The 19585-nt window shown below is 44.6% G+C and overlaps 1 protein-coding gene across 1 annotated transcript in view; it reads right to left on the minus strand.

The window, feature by feature from the left end:
• Positions 1-685: 685 nt before the first annotated feature.
• The window catches only part of Tgif1 (TGFB-induced factor homeobox 1), a 29148-nt gene continuing 10248 nt past the window's right edge, over positions 686-19585 (minus strand). The window contains exons 3-4 of the transcript XR_015628699.1: positions 6226-6360; positions 686-1707 (exon numbers count right to left, since the gene is read on the minus strand). The gene's annotated coding sequence lies outside the window, so the exon portion shown is untranslated. The remainder of the gene's footprint in view (positions 1708-6225; positions 6361-19585) is intronic.

Raw genomic sequence — 19585 nt, forward strand, 5'->3', positions numbered from 1 at the left:
CTTTGCTTTTGAATGTAGGAATCTAAAGTTGAAGAACTCCAGCCAAGGCTGAAGGATCAAGAATTCAATTCTGTCTGGAGGCAGAGGCAGGCAGATCTCTGTGAGTTTGAGGCCAGCCTGGTCTACAGAGCGAGTTCCAGGACAGCCAGGGACACAGAGAAACCCTATCCCAAAGGTGGGGGAAAAAGAAAAAGAACTCAAGTCCAGCCTGGGCTACATTGAGTAACCCTACCTAGGAAAACAAAGGAAAAGGAGAAGGGGAGGAGGAGGAGAAAGAAGAGGAAGAAGAGAAAAAGGAGGAAGGGGAGGAGGAGGAAGAGGAGGAGGAGGAAGAGGAGGAGGAGGAAGAGGAGGAGAAGGAGGAGGAAGAAGAGGAGGAGGAGGAGGAGGAAGAAGAGGAGGAGGAGGAAGAAGAGGAGGAGAAGGAGGAGGAAGAGGAGGAGAAGGAGGAGGAAGAGGAGGAGGAGGAGGAAGAGGAGGAGGAGGAAGAGGAGGAGGAGGAGGAGATTATCTGAGAAAAGGATTTTCCCATGTTAGGGTCTAACCCCCTCCTCTACAGTGCAATCTAGTATTTTAGTAGAAACGGGGGTGGGGTGGGGTTGTTGTTGAGAACATGACTCTTTCCTTTTTCTTTCTTTCTTTCTTTCTTTCTTTCTTTCTTTCTTTCTTTCTTCCTTTCTTTTTTAATCTTTGAAATCCACTGCTTGAAACTATAAACTAGTTTTGGTTTAAATAAATGACATTATGAGTTAAAATCGGGCGTCTCGGTGTGCTCACTGCCGAATGCTGTTGGAAAGCAGAGGTGCTGAAGTTTGCCTTGTTTGTTCAATACGCTGTTTGACTTTCAGCTGTGAAACCAAGGCCCAATCAATTCCTTTTGCAAACAGAAACTAATGACCATGTCTGAAATCTCTCCCTTGATTCTACTAATTTTTAAGTTTACAAAATAGGTCTTAAATTCCTCTTGAGGTCTCCCACAAAGTTCAAGGAGAACCAGGCTACTTGAGCTACCCATTCTTCCTACTCAGGTACCTGTGAAAATCCCACGAATGTGATGCCTGATGTCAGCCCGCGTCACGGTTTAGGAGGTCAAGGGATTATTTCCTTCTGTCTTCTAAACAGATGGGCACAAGCCTGAGCTTAGAATGAAAGTGGCAGGAAGCGTGAAACGTTCATAAATGGCAAAAACCAAGCTCCGTGCTGTCGCAGGCTCCGCCCACTACCGGCCGCGCAGAAGGATCTCCACAGCACGGAGGAGGATTCTCATTTCTAGGATCCTCTTTCTGGACAAGTAGATAGACAAGACCCTGAAACCCGATGGGTAAGCCAGCATCACCAGGCAGCTTCAGCTGAGCGACCCTCACCTTGGAAAAGGAAGCAGAAGAGTTGCGAGCCTCTGACACTCAGGAAATGCGTTCTTCCCAGTGCTCTTCAAGAAGGGTATAAATGACTATACCTGTTTTCTGTAGTCTCAAATCCTGACACCTTGAATGCTTGACAAAAAAACAAAAAACAAAAAAACAAAAAAAAAACAAAAAACAAATAAACAAACAAACCCTGCATCGCCAGGTTTCTGTGATTTGATCGAGGTCAGCCATTCTTTTTTTTTTTTTTTTATTAACTTGAGTATTTCTTATTTACATTTCGAGTGTTATGAGGTCAGCCATTCTTACCCACTGGGTTCCAGATTTCCACAAACCTTGGCACCTGCAGGAATTAACAAATAAATGTAATAATAATTAAAAATACATATTTGGAAAAAGTATCTGTACCGAGCCTGTATAAATGTTTCTTTTCATTCTTGCTGAATCAATATACTACAGCTTCTCACATACTCATTATATCGTACTAAGAATCCAGAGATGAGATCACAACAGAATGTACACAGGTGATCCATGAATTTTACACGATTCTATATAAGACACTTATATGAGAACATCTCCTGATTTTGGTATCCTAGATTTTTTTTCAAGATTTATTTATTTCATGTATTTATTTAATGTATTTCATGTATTTATTTAATTCATGTACATGATTGCGATCTACCAGAAGACAGCAACAGATCCCATTACAGATGGTTATGAGCCACCATGTGGTTACTGGGAATTGAACTCAGGACCTCTGGAAGAGCAGTCAGTGCTCTTAACCACTGAGCCATCTCTCCAGCCCATGAATGTATCTTTAAAAATGTATGTTCTACTAAATGAAGACTTGAGAGTCTACTTTACAGAGTGATACATACTTGTTGTCTTAGGGGTAAATGTCTTGCTGGACATTTACTGGAGAGATGGCTCAGTTAGGAGCACTGACTGTTCTTCCAGAGGTCCTGAGTTCAATTCCTAGCAACCACATGGTGGCTCACAACCATCTGTGATGGGATCTGATGTCCTCTTCTGGTGTGTCTTTGAGAGGCTAAGTTAATCATGGTCTCTCTGACTACTGGATTCTAAGTCTGTGTAATTAGAATGGAAAGGGTCCCTTTTGCATAGGGCTGCTATGAGGACCATGTGAACAGAATTTATACAACTCTGCTAGTGTCCATCTCATGAATAGCACTTAATAAAAGTTCAGTATCCTTGTTAGTTGAAAGGTGGCTATTTCCTGGACAGATCACTCAGATCCAGCACCGTTTTTATGAGAGAGGTCCTTTATTGAAGAGGGAAAGAGGGGAGGAAGAGGAAAGAGAGAGAGATGGGTCAGGGGGTCTCTGTCTTTATCTGGGCTATGATGTAGGTAACCCAGGTGATAACTGCACTGGTGATGCGGGTGAGGCTTGTGCAGGGATTGTACAGCAGTTGCCATGGCAACCAACAACACAGGAGGGTCCTGGTTGCCTAGTCATCGCTGGATTCAGAGGCTACCTGCAAACAGCTTCTGACGCTAACAATCCTCATCATGATAATTAAGCATTTTGCATTTCCTGAGGCAGTTTTTGCCTCGGCCTTGTTGGTTTGTTTGTTTCTTGTATTATGTGTTGCAGCTCTCATTAGAACTCTGTGGGGTGACTGGAAACGGCTGGAAAGTAGGTAAAAGCACGAAGAAGTGAGCTTGGATCCCCAGTACCCACATGAAAGTTAGACACACAAATCTATAAAAATGGGGGTAGTGAGGGTCAGAGTAGAATACATGGATGTCTGAAGCTCACTAGTCTGGCATTGTAGCCAATCCATGAGCTTCAAGCGCAACTTGAGACCCTGTCTCCAAAAAAGAAAAAAAAAGGGGGGGGGGTAGAGAGATGGAAGGCTACAAGGCTACAAGGCCATGAGCTCCAGATGCAGTGCCAGAACCTGTCTCAAAAAACAAACAAACAAACAAAAGTGATGAGATGGAAGGATAGCATGAGACAGATCCACACAGGGCATGCACCCACCCGAGGCCCTGGGACTGATCCCCAACAGCCCCAAACCAAAGGAGAACAAAATGGCTTATGGAAGACCAACTGCGTTAAATCCTGGGCAAGGCTTAAGAAGGAGGGCAAGGGCATCAGTGCTGTTGGTAGATTTTCATGCATCTCAGTTCTGAAATATCATTTTAGCATTGGAACCTAAAGGGGAAAGATGAAGCCGAGTGTGGCTGAGTATGGCGTCTGATTGAGTCGCAGGCAAACAAATGTGACGTGAATGAGTATGTCGACACAGTGTGAGGTGACCATGGAGGCTACACACCCGGTTCTTCGACGACATCCTGACATGCCAACACATAGAGAGCTCAGTTCAGCAAGCTGAGGTACGGTAGAAGACTTCCTATCTAGAAATGATTCCTCTAAATTCTAATTCTAAAGGTTTATGATGCTCTAAAGACGGTAGGGAGAGTGAAGCCGATAAATGAATCAGGCTGAGGTCTCATGCAATAGCCAACTTTACTCAGAGCATCAGACAGTTTATACTCTGAGGGTGAAGAACAGTTAGTGAGTAAACTGGACCACGGCAAGGACAGGCTTTGGCGGCAAGGACAGGACGGATGGCGGCAAGGACAGGCTACAGCCGCAAGGATGGGCCACGGGGGTTAAGAGTTTAGACTTCCACAAGGGAGGTCAACCTCTTCCACGAGGGTCACACCCAGATACCCAATATTAATTACAAAGGAGGTTATCGGAAAAAGGGAAGAGGGTTGGGAAGGGTTGAGGCAGCAACAGCAAGCGGGGATTCTTTTTGCTGAGGTGGGGTTTTAAGGAGAAAAGGAAGAGCCTGTGTTAGGGTTGGACATTGGACAAATAATGAATTTGATTGTGGGACCTTGTGTTTGGTCTCAGGAATGAGTCAGGGGCCAAATAAGGGAATAAGTCTTATTAGAGTCTGGCTTTAGGAATATCATCTAACAGTTTAGCAAGGAGAAAGGTGAAAAGCCAAATCTGTGGCTTCCATGTCTGCCGTGCCCCATCCTGTATTGTCAAGTTCAGTCCTGCTAGAGCCCTTCAGGACGCCCTTGGCGGACGGACTGGGCTGGCCGCCTGCAGCAAAACCACCCTTTTCCACGGAGGCATAACAATAGCCAATTGTAACGTTCAATCAGAAGTAAATTTACTCCTATCAGCTATACCTGGGAGGGGCATAAAAACACATTCCAAGAACAGTTCCGTGTTCTGAAGAAGCTGAGGTCACAAGACCTTGTTTTTTGTTTTGTTTTGTTGTTGGCTGGTTGGTTTTTTTTTTTTTTTCTTTTCTTTTTTTTTTTTTTTCGGAGCCGAGAACCGAACCCAGGGCCTTGCGCTTACTAGGCAAGCGCTCTACCACTGAGCTAAATCCCCAACCCCGGCTGGTTGGTTTTTAAGACACTTGTCTGTATAGCCCTGGTTGTTAGCCCTGGTTGTTCTGAAGCACCCTCTGTAGGCCAGGCCGGCCTCCAACTCAAGACAGTGACAGTGCCATTATATACATTACACATAATGTATACATATACATTAAGAAGGAGGCAAGGGTAAGACAGGGTAACCATAGGGCCTCTGACTCTCAGTTCTTTCTGACTTGGAGTGTGTTGGTTGAGACCCAAAGAGGAAAAAACAACAGTTTTACAATTTGGGAGCTACCCGTTGTAAGAACAGGATGTGACGCTCATACAAGCGGTGAAATTAAAGTCTGTAGTTCAAGAGAATGGGATGGAATGGCCTTTGTTTCTTTTTAAAGCTGGTGGTGTCAGAAATAAGTAATTCATTTTTTTTGTTCGTTTTTTTTTTTTTAAAGATTTATTTATTTTTGAGTACACCGCAGCTGTCTTCAGACGCACCAGAAGAGGGCATCAGATCCCATTACAGATGGTTGTGAGCCACCATGTGATTGCTGGGAATTGAACTCAGGACCTCTGGAAGAGCAGTCAGTGCTCTTAACCACTGAGCCATCTCTCCAGCCCGTAATTCGTTTTTTTTTTTTTTTTTTTTTTTGTCAGTCTTCTCTACTGCAAATATAGGACAAGTTGAAACAACTGGGCAGGGGAAGGCATCTGGATGCCTAGTTTTAAGGTTTTAGATACTTGTTTTGTGTTTTGGGGACAAGGTCAAATGTATTTCAGGCCGACCTCTCACCCCGGCATAGCGGAAGGTGACCTTGCATTCCTGATCCTGCAGCTTCCTTTTCTGCCACCATTTGCATCTGGAGTGTTGTGTTTAGCTTCAGTTTCCTTTTTCCCCCTTTATCTCGAGGTAAGAATCTTGTTGTCCAGCTTGACTTTGAGAACCCAGGCTCAAGTGAGTCTGCAGCCTCAGCTCTCCCAAGTACCTGGGACTGAAGGTTTAAAGTATTGCGCGCAGCACCTGAATTGCATTTTATTTATTTATGAGGGATGGGATGCACTCACTAACACAGTGTACAAGTGGAGCTAAGAGGACAGCCTGAGGGAGTCAGACTGCTCCTCCTACCAGCTGCGTCCTACGGAATCAAACTGAGGTTATCAGGCAATAAGCACCTTAACCTGCTGACCTACCTTGCCAGCCCTGATGGCCCTTTTGGAAGGAGCTCCAGACATATATTTCACACTGGCACATACAGACTCCAGAGCTGGTTCTGGGGGCGATGAGTATGCACAGACGTGAGTCCCAGAGAGTTCAACCAGGAAAGAATTCGGGAACATGCTCTGGGCCTTGGGCCTGTTTCAAGGCTTCTTAGAGTTTGATTGCTATCTGCCCCCTACGTAAATCCAGTCCCACCTGGGCTGTTCATGGGCTCTCACCAACCTTGCCTCTCTGCACTTCTCTTATCCTTCAGTGGGTATATGCCATTGCCCAGTGCTCACCCTGACTTTGATGCTGTGTCTTTTCTTGTAGTCATGGCAGCCTCCAGCTCCTCCTCCAGCTTCTTGCAGAGCTTACATGGACACAATCAGGTCATTCCCCAGTTGGCCTCCGGTTTCACTGGATCTCTGTTGGTCCTCAAAAAATCAGCAGTGGGTGAGAATGTAAGTCAGAGGCGGGAGTGTAAGTTTAGGCTATAGAAGATCCTGGGTTTAATTCCTAAGCAGGGAGGAAGGAGAAAAGGAAAGGAAAAGGGAGAGACATTGTAGCCTCTTACCATCTTTCCCTTCTACATCCAGAGTCTTGCCTGGAATGGGTTGCCAGACCTAGTAGCCGCCATCAGACCACAGCACACTCCCTTTCCTGTCCTTCCTCTGACCTCTCAAGCCTGGACTCTGCAGTCTTTGCTACCAGCTGTCTCAGGGCATTCCACTTCTGCACACCCATTACTCCAACTGAGACACAGAACTTGACTCTCAAATCTGATGTTTTAAAATAGATTCTTCTCCACCACACTCCCCCTCAACCCCCGAAATGTCCACCCTAAAGTTTGCATGGACCCTTTGGATGGATTTGTCCAAAAACGAACATTATTATTTCATCGTCTGGTCATACCAACCATGCTGGTCAGTTTTTGTCAACTCAACACAAATTAGTGGGAAGTGAGAACCTCCGCTGAGAAATTGCCTCCCTCAGATTGGCCTATGTTATGTCTGTGAGGCATTTTCTTGATTATTAGGCAGGCAGCCCACTCCTAGGAAGGTGGTCCTGGGTGGCATAAGAGAGCAGGCTGAGCAAGCCATGAAGACCAAGCCAGTAAACAGTGTTCCTCTATGACCTCTACACTAATTCCTACCTCCAGGTCCCTGCCTCAAGATCCAACCCTGAGTTCCCTTAGTGATGGATTGTAATGAGGAAGTGTTTCCTCCCCAGTTGTTTTGGTCAATGTTTCATTAGAGCATTAGAAATGTGACTAAGAAAACATACACACACTCACACAACACACTAATATGCACACACACTCACACACTCACACACTAACATGCACACACACACTCACACAACACACTAATATGCACACACACTCACACACTCACACACTAACATGCACACACACTCACACAACACACTAACATGCACACACACTCACACACTCACACACTAACATGCACACACACTCACACAACACACTAACATGCACACACACTCACACACTCACACACTAACATGCACACACACTCACACACTCACACACTAACATGCACACACTCACACAACACACTAACATGCACACACACTCACACACTCACTCACACACTAACATGCACACACACAATAACATGCAATCGCGCACACACTCTTGCACACTAACATGCACACACTCACACTCAAACACTAACACGCACACACACACTCACACACACCGACATGCACACACACTCATGCACACTAACATGCACACACTCACACTCAAACACTAACATGCACACACACTCACACAACACACTAACATGCACACACACTCATGCACACTAACATGCACACACTCACACACTCACACGCAAACACTAACACACACTCACACTAACATGCACACACTCACACACTAACATGCACACACTCACACACACACTCACACACTAACAATGTTACAAAGAGCAAATTATTTTGTTGGTGGTGGTAGTTTGCAGGGTTTTTGCTTTTTTTGTTGGTTTTGATTTCTTCTTTTTTTAAGATTTATTTACTTTATTTATATGAGTACACTGTCTCTGTCTTCAGACACACCAGAAGTGGGCATCAGATCCCATTACAGATGGTTGTGAGCCACCCCATGGTTGCTGGGAACTGACCTCAGGCTCTCTGGAGGAGCAGAGTGCTCTTAAGTGCTGAGCCATCTTTCTAACCCGTTTTTGTTGTTGTTGTTTTGTTTTGTTTTGTTTTGTTTTGTTTCTAAATAGGGTCTAACCATGCAGCTCCAGCCATCCTGGAACTTATTGTGTAGACCAAGCTGGCCTCGATCTCACAGAGATCCTCTTGCCTCTGCCTCTCAAGAGCTGGAGTCTGGGCCCCACAAGAGCAAGTTCTTTGAAGCAAAGCTGAGTTACCAACAAATGGATGTTGTTGTCAGATCTTGCAGTGACTCTCCCTGGATGGGAGCCAAAGTCCTGCTTCCTCTTGCTTGTGGGCAAAACGTCCTGGCCTCACTTCTGCCTTCTGGCCCATTCCTCAGCCCACCCTTCTCCATCTTCTAATGACACAGCAGCAAAGCTATCCCTACTTCCCTCTCCTCAGGACCTCATAGGAGGAAGCAGTGTGTAGGCTTTAGAGATGGTCACAAGATCAAGAGAGCTATGACTACTTCGCTAAGCACGGACTGACCATAGTCTCTCAGACTGAAGGTTTTGCTATTTTGTTTTGTTTTGTCCCTTTGGGTGCTGGAATTTACCATAAGGCCAGTGATTTACCTTGGAATTTACCCCAAATCAACCTTCATTCTTTTACTAACTTATTTTATGGGCAGCAGTGTTTTGTCTGCATGTGTGTGCCCATGTTTTCCTGGGCCCTGCATAGGCCAGAAGACAGCGTTGAATCCTTAGGACCTGGAGTTACTGTTCATTGTAAGCTGCCAAGTGGGTTCTCTAATCAGGGTCCTCCGGAAGAGTAGCCAGGACTTTTAACCACCAAGTCCCTCCTCCAGACCCCAGTCCCAGTTCTTAATCAATCAGGGATGGGCCTCTCCTTGGCAGAGCCTCTAATCTGCTTGCACCTTCTCCCTTTGGCCAGTTTAGGTGGGATACTCAGGAGAGAGCTCAGTTTACCTTCTGTGATTTTGCAACAACTATTAGGTTTTTGGGATTTGCGGGGACGGGGGTGGGGCGGGGCGGTAGGAATTGGTGGGGAGTTGTGTTGTTTTAAATGCCACATTGCAGATAGAGAAATCAAGCTTTCCAAAGATTCCGAATAATTTTCCTTGGAAGGCTCTACATAGCTTCGCAGGAAAAGATTTGCCTCATGCTGAAAAGGTCCTGAGTTCAAGCTCTGGTACTACATAAAAAAGGACAAAAAGCAGGGGTTGGAGAGGAGGCTCAGTGGTGAAGAGCACTGACTGCTCTTCCAGAGGTTATGAGTTCAAATCCCAGAGACCACATGGGGGCTCACAACCGAGCTCTCTTCTGGTGTGTCTGAGGATGGCTACAGTGTACTCATATACAATAAATCTTAAACAATAAAAAAAAGACAAAAAAGCTTGCTTAAGGCTAAACAAGTAGTTCTTGGGCACCCCCCTGTGCCCCCTGTGCTATCACAATGTAAGCCATCAATCAGGGCCGGGGAGATAGAAGGTATAAACACCTGTGCCAACCCAGAGGCCCTGAAGGAAGTGGAAGAAAGTGAGAACTGGCACTTCCCGGTGACTGACCTCCAGACACTTGCCAATGTGTGCGCCCTGGACACACAAAATAAAGTCAAGTTTTTAAAAATTAATTTTTTAATCCCAAATACGATTAAGTTCCCAGAACCCCAAACTATGTGGGCCTTTAAAGAGAAAGAAAGCTCAAGGCAAGTAGGAACTAAAATTTGAGAGTAGAAAGGATGCTGCCTGGGCTGGAGAGATGGCTCAGTGGTTAGAGCACTGACTGCTCTTCCAGAGGTCCTGAGTTCAAATCCCAGCAACCACATGGTGGCTCACAACCATCTGCAATGGGATGCGATGCCCTCTTCTGGTCTGTCCAAAGACAGTGACAGTGTACTCACATACGTGGAATAAATAAATAAATCTTAAAAAAAAAAAAAAAGGAGGAGGAAGGCAGGAGGGAAGATGTGGATCTGGAGGCCAGCTAGGGCTGTAAAGTGAAACTTTGTCTCAAAACACAGATAGATAGATTGATACATACATACATACATAAATACATACATACATACATACATACATACATACATACATACATACATAGGTAGATACATACTTACATACATACAAGTGAAACACAGGTCATAGATAGGTAGATACAAACGTACATACATACAATACATGGAGTGAAATTAGTCTCTAAGTACAGTTGGTAGGTAGGTAGACAGATAGACAGACGGATAGACAAATAGACTGGCCGACTCAGTTTTTTTGTTTTTTTTTTTTTTTTTTTTTTTTTTTGTTCTTTTTTTCGGAGCTGGGGACCGAACCCAGGGCCTTGCGCTTCCTAGGCAAGCGCCGACTCAGTTTTGTTGTAGTTTCTGTATCAACGTTTCAGCACACCGCCAGTCTGTAGAAGTATACTGCACTTAAATAGGTGCCTTCCTGGTCCAGAGTTTGCCCCAAACTGACTGTGGCTTTTCACATCAGCTTCCGGCCAGCAAGTATTAAATGACATGCCCATCTCCACTTCTCTGCAAAGGAACCCGAAGTGGGTCCTCCTCTGGGAGAAATCTGAGTCAGCAGGCGGTCCAGCCCTCTGCAAATGCACACAGGGTTTGCAGTGGCTGCACCTACCAGGACCTGAGGACACTGGTCCTGTGAGAAGCTTGGCGTTTGTGTGCAGACCCAGGGGAGGTGGGGTGGGAGGCGCAGAAACAGGAAGGCCGAGATTACAGTCGGTTTTACAGCTCTTTTGAAGTCGCCGGAGCCAGCTCGGGAAGCCTGAAGGCTTGGAGCGCGCTGATCAAAGGTCCCTTTGCGGGCTCAAATTAACAAGGAGCTGGCGAGCCCGCGCAGCACCTGCCCGCGAAGAGCTGCGCGGCAGCAAACCGGCTCATCTTGCCGGGAGGTGAGCCACTCAGAAAGCTTGCCCAGGCAAAGTACTCCTGTTCTGTCTGGGTCGGAGGGGAAAGGCGTGGACTGTTTTCTTTGCATAGAGATATTTATTTATTTTTAAATTAGGTCTTTAGGTCTTTACACCACTGGGAACACCCCCACAACCCCTGCTCTAATCAAAAATGGATGTGTGCGTTGAGATTGGGAGAGGGCTGAATGGCTTTATGATAAACTCGCGCTGCCCCTTAAACGCAGCGTTGTCCCTTTCATTTCAATTAAAAGCCACAGTATTGATAGTTTTTTAAAAAGTAGAACTAAGGGGTTGGGGATTTAGCTCAGTGGTAGAGCACTTGCCTAGCAAGCGCAAGGCCCTGGGTTCGGTCCCCAGCTCCGGAAAAAAAGGAAAAAAGTAGAATTAAAGAGTCAAAATAAAAACAAACTCACTGAGCCCGTGGTCTCAGAGCTGACACCTAGAAAAGAAAATGAAAAGGTTTGTGCAGTTGGGTGAGCGTTAATACACCGAGAAGCTGCGGAGAGCACACAGGAGTTCATTGTGTCAGACTCTTGGTAGTTCATGAGACTTAGGGAACTTAGGATGCGGCAGTGCATAAGAACTCTCCCTAAGGAGCAGATGTGGTCAAAAGGAAAATGGAGAAGGGGTAACTTGGTAGACAACAGAAGATGGGGGCATTTAGAAAGTAAAATCGTAAACAATCTTTTCTCAAGGCAACTCCAAAATCTTTAGAGTGTAGGATGTATGTTTTTGTTCATTTAGTTCTTGGGTTATTTCTTTGCAAGATGTTTGACTTCAAGCTCAGTGTACACACTGGGGACTGAATCTGCTGGGGACTGAGGGCTGCATTACAGTCACAGTCCGTAGCCTCAGACAAGCAGAACAAGTCAGCCAGCTTCGATCCCTTGGAGCAACAGTAACAACACCTCTCACTAGGGTTGTTAAGTCTAAACCACTGTACGTAAGATGCTCAATAAAAAAACAAAATAATGTAATGAACGGTAATACGAGGTGTGCAGTAAATATACTATTGCTTTTAAATTAATCTGAATTTGGAACTGAACCTTGAACTTTATAGCTCGGGCTCATTGAACCACACCCAACTCTTATTCTGGAATTTCATTGCTATCCAGGATTTACAGAAACTATTAGAAAAGCTCTACAGTAAAGTTATTTTGAAGTTTATAAAGTCTTTACAAAAAACGTCAAGGCCCTGGGTTCGGTCCCCAGCTCCGAAAAAAAGAACCAAAAAAAAAAAAAAAAGTGAAGAAAATGTATATATTTTGGCGTCTTGATCTACAATATAAGTTGTGAAATGATTGGATTGAGCTAATTAATGTGGCGAGACTTTTAATTAGAAAAATTTAAATAAATGATGTTCTAGATGTTCTGTGTGTAGATTTGCTGAGCACGTAGCTTTGGGGATGAAATGTCGACTATGTAATATTCCTTGACGTATTATTATACGTATTATGGATTTAAATAAATTCAAGACACCTGTCTACATTAATCTGGTCTGTCTTTTCTGCTCTTTGGTGGTGTTCCGTTTTGTGTTTAGTGGGGATGGAAGGCCCAGACCTTGCCCTCCCAACTGAGCTGCATTCCCTGGGGACCTTGGTTTGGTTTTTTTTTTTTTGAGACAGGGCCATAAACCTCTGCTATCATGTGTTGAATGTCTCACTTAAGGTATCCAAAACCATATGGACACTATACTGCAGCTCCATGGTACGTGTTGTTTACCCTCGAGGTCTTATAGCTAAGTGAAAGCTGTGACTCACCGTGGCTGCTCAGCGTGAGTGTCGGCCACCACCCTGGGACAGCATCGGAATCAGAATGTGATGCTACAGAGTATATGCTTTCAAGTCACAGGTAGTCAGCAACTGTAAATTAACCATCGGGAATCAGCAACCTTCTTTAAAGTGGTCTCTCTTGAGGTGTGTCCACACCTGAGTGGCCACCCGAGGTCACTGATAGGACTGACTCACCACATCTAACTGCTTTCTCCAAGTTATGTGCATTCAAGTATCACTCTGTTAAGACAGAGTGATACTTGAATTGGCCTGGACTTCTGTTTCCTCCTCACAATCTCCTGGGTATATTTGATCTTCCCAACTGCAGGATGTGAATTTTTCTAACCTTGCTGAGAACTTTCACCCTTTCATTTACAGGAAGAGCTTTGTAAGGACTCTCTGGCGGGCGGGCGCTAATTGCTATGGTGCCTCACTACACTTGCAGTATGAACCCTAGCACTGGGGGCCATCAGCCCATTCAGGAATTACTACAGCTACCAAGTGACTGCCAAGGCAGGCAGCTGTCCCCTGTATAGAACAAAGGCGTGAGTCGCAGGGTAAGGTTGCACGGCATGAGACTTCATCACGCTCGCTACTCAGAACGGCAGGATTGAAGACGGGTTTATTTCTCTTGCTTTCCTTTTGATATTCTCAGTCCTTGTTTGGCCAGGGGCAGCTGCAACCTTAAAAATGGTGGACAAAGGATAACTGTAGCTCACATCGGCTTCTCGCAGAATCATTCAAATAAATTTCAAACCAAAATTCGTTAGAAAGAACTGAGAACGATAAAATATTATTAGGCCAGGTGACAAGAGACAAACAGAACCAGGATGACAACTATCGTCGTTTAATTTCAACTTATAATTTCACATTAAAGTTTATAAGGAGAGAATTTATAGCTTTAGGATATATATGATATATATCCAAATCTATATATTAAAATCAAATGTTTTATATATGTATAAATACTTATGTATGAAGCTATATATCATCCATATCACATGCATATATATGGAGAGATACAAATATAAACATATGTGTAATAATTACAGGTAATTGTCCCAATATAAATTTGAATAACCCTTTTGTTTTCTTTTTTAGATACAATTTGAATGATCTTATCAAACATGACCGTGTTCAAGCTTCACTAATTTTATCTTAAGGATAATATTGAGCTACCGAGATGTCTCAGTGAGTAAAGGCTTGCCCAGCAGACTTAATGACCCAGGTCCCATTAGAGAGAGAGACCTGACTCCCCCAAGTTTGTCCTCTGATCTCCATGTACGTGGGGCAGCCCTTATAGGCACCCACACATCACATACACCATACATGTGGGGCAGCCCTCACACATACACACACACACACAGATCACACACACACACACACACACACACACACACACACACACGCACACACCATACATCATACATGCAGGGCGGTCCTCACAGGCACACCCACACGCACCTTACACACGGAAGGGCAAGTAAGTGAAATGGAGCTCTGGTTTCCTTCTCTCAAGCAGAAAGGCAAGCGTGTTGTCTTCCCAGGGTCACAATTGTCTTCTGAATCTCTGTGTGGCTCTGCTGTACTTGCCTGTCTGAATGTGTGTGCTGTCTGCGAAGTGTCGGTCTCCTACGAGCAACTCTCCGTTGTGAGGTCTCAGTCAAGTGAAGTCACCTTAAGCTGCCCCCAGGGTGGCGCCGGCTGTTGGTGCCTGTAAAACCCTTCATTCAGAAATCCTATTTCCTTGACATTTGTCAAATCTCTGTAAAACTTGCTCTCCTCCTTACTCAACAGTTTACCGTGCTTCCCTTGTTTGCCTGCTGTGCTACTGGGACGGACCATGGGCCCTGAGCTACCATTGCCTCTCCTTCGTCTGCAAAGCAGTTAGACATTTTCTCTTTTCAACCTCTGAATCATAAAACCCAGCCCACAGGGCAGTCTGTTTTTAATTACAGGTCATGATTTTGAGGTCAAGACTCGGCATATTCTCCTGTTAATGAGCTTAATAAGAGCTAAACCTCTGACCTTTACACACAATCTTTTGTTCTCTGGCCATGTTCCAGAGATACATATTAATTTGGGGGGAGATAAAAATGCTTACCTTCCTGTGGTATTTTCAGGGCTAAAAGGGGCTTGGCTTCTCGTGTAGCAAGAATCATGTGAATTCTATGAGTCCAGTGTCAAGTATCAAATTTATAGCTAACGGGGCACCGGTGGCACATGCCTTTAATCCTAGTACTCAGGAGGCAGACAGGTGGATGTCTGTGAGTTTGAGGCCAGCCTGGTCTACATACATAGTGAATTTTAAGATGGCTAGAGCTACACATAGAACGCTGTCCTAACACCAACCTCCCACACCCTGAAAAGAAAAAAGAAAAAAAGAAAAAGAAACAGAAAACGTGATTTAAGGGAGCTAGACAGATGGCTCAGCAGTTAAGAGCATACTGCTCTTGCAGAGGACCTGGGTTCAGATCCCAGCACCCCCATGCTGTTTGTAAGTCCAGTTCCAGGGTGATCAGACACCTGATGTTCTGAAATCCTTGGACACCAAATGTGTAGACAAAATACTTGTAGGCATAAAACAAATCTTTAAAAATGAAAAAGTAATGAGTAGGTGTGGACAACAGGCAAGTTTGTCTTAGCCAGTCTAGGGTATTCAGCCTGGCCCTGCCCCTCCCCACCCCCCGCCCCCTAATTTTGAGAAACATTCTAATTTCCAGTAATGGTAGAATCTTTCCTAGATTAGTGGTGCTCACAGTTAACGATTATAAACTGGGAATGAAGTATTTAACAAATAAAGAGCTAATTTGAGTCAGATGTGGCAGCAGGATAGTGATTTTAAAGGTGGTGAGTTAGAGACAAGCTTGAACTATTTAAGACTTTCCTAATCTCCCTCCTCAAAATAATTGAGCAAAAGTGAGTAGAGGCTCTCAAGAGGAGGTAATTTGAAGATGGACTCGCTTGTAATGTCCTCGTCACAGTCCTGATGGCTGAACCACAGCCCCCATGGCTTAAGATGTCACAGATTGAAGCTGGAGTTAGTTTTAGCTCTGGAGGACCATGGTTCAACATCCAGAACGCACATGTGCAGGCAAAACGCTCTGACACATGAGCTAAGTAAGCTTAAAAGTGTTGTTTTTGAGATGCCATGGAAAGACCTGTGGGTGGACAAAGTTGAAAGGTTATGAGGGTTTGGGGGAAAGGCTGTGGAAAGAAAGCTGTTGCAGGGACAGGGCTGAACCTGTGCAGGGGGGAGAGCACAGCTCTCAGGCCCGCTGCAGGATGGTGCAACAACAGGTTCAGGCTTCAGCTACAATCAGAAGAGTGGCTCTTCAGAGGAAAGCTGTAGAACGGAGTTTTGAATCACAGCATACTAACAACGTCCAATGTGTAGTTAGAGGAAAAACCAAAATCACTGGCTCCCCAGGTCGACCTCCTACTGAAGTTAAAAGGCTGCCAACAGAAACTTCATCTATTATGACGCATTACCGTTGACAGACAAGTGCTGTCAGGCTGTTGAAGATAAATATCGTATGAGGGGCTAGGGAGATGGCTCAGAGGGTAAAGCATCGTCATGCCAGTGGGAGAACTGAACTCTAGGACCCCAGCACCCACCATGAAAGCAGGTGGGTGTAACAGCCCACTTGTAATCAAGGACTCAGGAGGCAGAGATGCAGGTGACCTTCAGGGTAGGAATGGGTGAGCTGCAGATTCAAGAAGAGATCCTGCCTCAGTAAATAAAATGAATAGTGACTGTGGACACTTAAATCTCTGGCCTACACAGAAATAACAGAGATAGATAGATTGATATAGATATTGATAGAGCCTATACAGAAATAACATATAATCAAACCAATTAGAGATTACGATAGACTATAAATAACTTTTCAAAACCAACAATAAAGCTAAGTGTGGTGGTACACTCCTTTAATACGAGCACTTGGGAAACCAAGGCAGGAGGATCAATCCCAGCCTGGTCTATGTGGTGAGACCCTGTCTTAAAGAATCAAGTGGGAGGAGCTGGAGAGATGGCTCAGTGGTTGAGAGCACTGACTATTCTTCCAGAGGTCCTGAGTTCAAATCCCAGCAACCACATGGTGGCTCATAACCACCTGTAATGGGATCTGATGTCCTCTTCTTTCTGGTGTGTCTGATGACAGTGTGTGTGTGTGTGTGTGAGAGAGAGAGAGAGAGAGAGAGAGAGAGAGAGAGAGAGAGAGAGAGAGAATCAAGTGAGAGGCCGGGGTGTAGGTCACTGGGGAAGTCCTTGTGGAGCATGGGTGAGATCCTGGGTTCTATTTCTGGTAAATGGGAATCTATATGTAAAAAATATAACTCAAAATGTCCCGGGATGGGCTCAACAGCAGTTTGGAGACAAAGAGTAAGCTGAAAGTTGCATAGATGAATTACTGAATTTGAAGCACAGTGAATATTTAGGCCTTAAAAACGGAAGGCAATCCCAGGTGATCTACTCTACATGTTTATTGGTGTTTTTAGGAGAGAAAACAAATTTTATTTTACTTTAATTTTATTTAAAATTTTATTTTATTTTAAAACTTATAGCCAAAACTTCCCTGATTGTGCTTATTAAGACAAATAAAAGGGTAACAAAAGTACACACCCAAGGCAGTCGGCAAACTCCAATTAGATGGAAAGCAAACACACACACACAAAAACCCATCTAGCATGTTAAGGTCTGGCTGCTGAAATTCCAATGTCTCCTCGAAAGAGTAGGGACGGAGGCTGTGTCTTAGGCACACCAGAGGAAAAGTATCAACCTAAAATTCTCCATAAGCAAAAGCATCCTTCCAAGACAAAAGTAAAATGGATGTTCAGTAAGTATTCTCTCTGTAGTGGGCCCTGAGAATTGAGCTTGAATTAGTAAAGCTTGGTTTCCACTGAACCATTTCACACTATCCTTTGGGGGTGAGGGGTTCTTCAAGCTTACAAGGTATGGCATGAGGTATGGTACTAGATGTCATGAGTCTACAGCAAAGAATGGAAGGCATCAGAAATGCTAATCTCTTTCTCCTCTCCCCCTCTCCCTCCCCCTTCCCCTCCCTCCCTCCCTCCCTCCCTCCCTCCCTCCCACAAAGCTCATATTTTGTCGTTCTGAGAGAGGGGCATCACTATGTAGCCCTGACTGGCTTGAAGTCGCAATGATCCATCCCCCTGCCTCTGGCTCTCTACTGCCGGATTAAAGGCAAGTTCTGCCAAGATGGACCGAGCTGAGGTTGTTGTTTTTAAGCAAACTTTTATCTGTATCATTGAGCTTATCGTGTAGGGACAAGTTTACTTTAACAAACCCATGAAAGCAAAGGGGGACAGTAGGTGAAGAGACCTTCACTGGAGACTTGAGTCAACTAAAGATTCGTGTTCTAGTCCCTACAACCACTCAGAATTAACAGTACAGTTGGGTGGAGTGGAGAATGCCTTGGATTCGGGGGGGGGGGGGGGGGATGAGGAAGGTGCATCTCTGTGAGTTCAAGGCCAGCACGGTCTATTTAGTGAGACCAAAACCACAACAATTAAACTAACAGTATATAGTTCATGACCGAAAATAAAAACTGAAGAAAAAAAATACCAGAAAATACTAATTAGACTGAAATAAGACAAAAATGGAGGAATATAAAGTCAGGGAAGAACCATCCGTACACAGACTACAAGTACATCAAGAGATAGCTAGGCTTGGTGCTGGAAAGGTATGCGGTATAAAGTGACTAAACAAATTGACTTGCAGGCAGAGACTAAATCAAAGACCCAGTTATATATGTCCAAAAAGATGGTTTTAAACACAGGAATTTAAAAGTAAACAAACGTTTTTGAAAAGCTATACCATGTAAACAGACTCAAAAGAATCATTTCCCTTCAGCTTTGACCTATGAATAGTTTGAGACAGTGTTCTAAGTAGCCCAGGCTAGCCGACCTCACATGTAACAGAATATAACTTTGAATATGGGCTTGGGCTACAGGGGTGTGCCACTTTGCCCAGTCTATGTAGTGGGGGGACAGAACCCAGGGTCACCCACATACCAGGCAAGCACCCTGACAACAGAATACTCCTCAGCCCCATGAATAATTTTGTTTTAAATAGGAATCTCTCAAAGAGTAGCAGGCGATGGTTTCAGTGGTCTGATTCTCTTGCCTGTTGAGTTCTGGGAGTGCAGGTGTGAACCCAGCTGATAGGACAGCTTTTGAATTACATCTTTCACAACAATGGTTCCTATTTACCATCTATCAGCTACTGAGAACTAGAGTCTTTAAACTCAGAGGAGGAAAACTGTACAAAACAGGGGCTTTCAGCCTTGTTGGCCTTCAACCTCGAGTTTACCTGTTTGCTAGGGCCTTGTGCATTCCTCTAGGCTTGAGTCTACTCCTTCCCCAGCTCTTGTTTATTTTGGGATTCTTTTTCTTTTAATCTGAGCAAGAGCTTAACATGGGTAGGCCTCAGGATTTATAGCAGTGTTTGTGACCTTTGATCCAGCTTTGAAGTAAGCGTAATTCTTTACCCACCTTCATTTGTACTGTGGTCAAGCCACCCTCTGACAGAACCCAGCTGGAACCTTTCCTTTGCTTCCTCACACTTCTGGGTTCTCCACTTTGGTTTTCTGTTTCACTTAGAAACTTTTCAGTGTTCTCTTTTTCTGTAGCAGAAACTTTCATATTTACGCAGTCTTCAGTGTGCAACTATTTCCTGCTCTCTAGAATCCAGAAGCTGTAGTGCACCCTTGGTTCACAGCTGTAGCAGGAATGCACAGGATGGGCCTTTAACAACAAAGGAGCCTTACAGTAAGCATGGCTTTGCAGGA

This window comes from Rattus norvegicus, chromosome 9, assembly GCF_021556685.1.
Source record: "Rattus norvegicus strain SHRSP/BbbUtx chromosome 9, alternate assembly SHRSP_T2T, whole genome shotgun sequence".
NCBI lineage: Eukaryota > Metazoa > Chordata > Mammalia > Rodentia > Muridae > Rattus > Rattus norvegicus.